Source organism: Triticum aestivum, chromosome 2B (genome assembly GCF_018294505.1).
Source record: "Triticum aestivum cultivar Chinese Spring chromosome 2B, IWGSC CS RefSeq v2.1, whole genome shotgun sequence".
Classification (NCBI taxonomy): domain Eukaryota; kingdom Viridiplantae; phylum Streptophyta; class Magnoliopsida; order Poales; family Poaceae; genus Triticum; species Triticum aestivum.
The window spans coordinates 705,750,900-705,754,108 of record NC_057798.1 but is presented as its reverse complement, the minus strand read 5'-3'; positions in this window follow the sequence as shown (position 1 = coordinate 705,754,108).

Sequence of the window (3,209 nt, the reverse complement as noted above, 5' to 3'; positions counted from 1 at the left end):
CCCCAGCCACCGCCGTCAAACAACCGCCCGCCCCGATGCCGCCCAACCACGTCCCGCCCTGCCGCCGCCACCAACCTCCCTCCACCACCGGCCAGCGGGCTTGCTGGATCCCCACGGCGCCCGCACCTCCCTCCCAGCCCCGGCCAAACCCCTTGCTGCCCCATCTCCCACATGCCCTGGCCAATTCCTACCCCTGTTGCCCCCACCTCCTTCGCCGCCGGCCACCTCCTCACCCCCTCATATGGCGAGATCCCACGCCATGGTGCACCTCCTCCTTCTAGCGACGCCGTGCCCGTAGCACCGTCCTCGCTCGGCGCAGGCTCCCCGGCCCTGCCTCACGGGTGACGCTGCCCCGCCCCCTCCCTGAGTGGCGGCCACAGGTGAAGGAGCACACCCCCACCACGCCACATCTCCCTGCCACCGGACTCCTTCAGTCGGCGGCGCCCCCATCCCGTGCAGCACGGCGCTGGATCCGGCGAGATCCACACGGCGTGCCTCGGTCCCGCGCCGCCGAGACCAGCCACTACCCTGTGCCCCTCTGACGTCCAGTACACAGTTGTGGGGGCAGAGGGCGAGCAGGTGCTCCACCCACGCCGGATCTGGCCTCCACCCCTTCCATCTCCTCCACTGGCCAGAGACGACGGGATTCGGTTGTGGAAGTGAGGACAGGGGGCCACGTGCTCGTAGCTCCATGGTGGCGACGCCGGTGGCCTTCGTCAGTAGGTCGCTGGATCTCTTGCACCTGCACCCCCGGTGCCGTGCAGTCCACTGTGTTGGTAGCACCCATGCCACTTACTCCCTTGGGGAAAATTTTGGGTGATGTTGGTGCAGTGCGGCGTGCCTGTTCGCGCAGTTTGGTTGTCTCCTTGTTGATGTTAAGTAATAAGCAGTGCGGTGTACTGGTGCTGTACTATAGGCATTGAAGTCTGGCAAGGCATCTGGCCAAGTTTAGTACTAGCTCACTTTGTAAATAAACACATGATGTTCTCTATCTCCTTCCACAGTACGTTGTTTATGTTGTTTGCTTTGCTGTTGTTTTGCAGTGCGCTAGTCACGTTGGTGCAGCCCGCTGGCATCCAGCAGGGGATGCAGCTCTTCGGTGGGTGAAGTGCGGTCCACGCCGAGCGCCAATGTAGTGTTGTGCCCCGCAGGAGGTGAGCGCCCTCCTCTCCCTCCTTTCCTTCTTCCTCCTCACCTCTCCCTCACACCTCGCATGTGCCCCGCAGGTGGCGCCATGGCCATCTCAAGCTTGTCCCTGCGCCACACCATGGATCCCGTTTGATAGTGAGCTCCCCGGCGACCAAGTGCTGCAACCCACTTTTTTCTGTTTGCAATTAGCATGTTAAAGTTTCTTTTTGCAGTGTGTGTGCTGTTCGGTGTAAGCTCGAATGAAGACACAGATCAGTCCACTATGTTCTCTAATGCAGAAAAAGGAGGAAAAACCAATTATAAGAAAAGAAACAAAAGATCTGCTCTCCTGCGTGCAGTTCGTTTAGAGTTTGATTGATGTCCTGTATTGTGGGTCGTGGAGTTCGATTGGGGCTCCCCTAGTAAAGTTCATAAAAAATTGTCCATTGAGATTTGCAGTGCAGTGCATAGTATACAGGAGTTTACTTTGTAAAAACTTCTACAAAGGAGTTCACTTTTTCTTATTTTTGGAAGAATTCTTTTGCAAATTTGTATGGACATAGTTTATAATTTGTGAAAAATCGGATGTTGAAAGCAAGATGTAGTTTCTCTGTTAAAACCCCCTTGGTGGTTACGACAAAAAGCATGCAGTTTGTTTCGAATTGGGTCACGGATCACTTCCTCCAATGCAAAATTCAAATTGCACTTGTTCTTGCATGGCGTCATCGGCACTTGCAGTGCATTTTGCTGTCGCGTGCGGTTCACTACGCTGGCCTCGCAGTTGAGATGAAATTATAAAGAGAAAATGCTAGGAAAAAATAAAAATAATGCAACTCCCTTTGTCGCTATTGCAATGCGGTACATTTTGTAGTGAGTCAAAGTGGTTCGCTCTGTAAAAGCAAAAAGATTGTCGAAAAGAAGTATGAAGTTCACTACTCTCGTTGGTGTGGTTCGCTACTCTCTTGTGTGTGGTTTGCTAGTCTCGTCTCTTGGTACAAAACACACGAAAAAATTGCGTTCGACAAGAGAAATCATGAAGTTCACTACTCTCGTTGGTGTGGTTCGCTACTCTCTTGTGTGTGGTTTGCTAGTCTCATCTCCTGGTACAAAACACATGAAAAAAAATTACGTTTGAATAAAAGAAACCATGCAGTTCTCTTACCTGTGTGATGCAGTGCGGTTTTTCGTCCGTTGCAGTGCGGTTTTCAGTCGGATGAAGTACCCACGTCGATTTGGGTGTCGCGAAAAACAGAGTGTCCACATTTCGGTAAATTCAAAATTCCTCTTAAACCATAAGGAATTAGCGGAAGTGTTCTACATGAAAGAGTTGCATATCATCGATATCTTTCCAACGGCGTATCGTTTGAATCATTCCGACCAGCGGTTTGCAAAAATTTCGCCAAAAATTGCCGCTGCCACTCGTTGTCCGTCGCACGATTTTCAAAGTTAACTTAAAAACGTAAGGAATTTCAAAACTATTTCAACATATGAAAATTGCACCTCATTCTTAGCTTTCCAACGGCGTATCACACGCCTCGTTTCGATAAACGGTTCAAAAACTGGAGCGAAAACAGTACCGAAAATTTGAAAAAATTTAAAAAAACAGAATTCCGTGATTTAGTAAATTTGAAACTGCTCTTAAACCGTAACAAATTACAGAAACTAATAGATATGAAAAAGATGCGCCTCGATCATATATTTCCAACAGCGTATCATTTGCTTTATTCTGATGAATGGTTTAGAAAAAATCGCGAAAATACGCTCGCTACCACTCCTCGTCCGCCGCGCCGTTTTTAAAACTGCTCTTAAACCGCAAGGAATCTAGAAAAGTGTTCAACATGGCGAAGTTGCGCCTAATCCATAGCTTTCCAACGGTATATTATACGCCTCGTTCCGATAAACGGTTAAAAAAACTAGGGCGAAAACAGTACCAGAAAAACACTGCATGCATTTTTTTTACGCGAAGTTCATTAGTCTCTATTGCAGTGCTCGTCGTCAAAATGATGCAGTGCACTTCTGTTGAGCGTGCAGTGCTGAAGTGGTGTGCAAAATAGTTATTCTGTAATATTAGCAGAATAGAC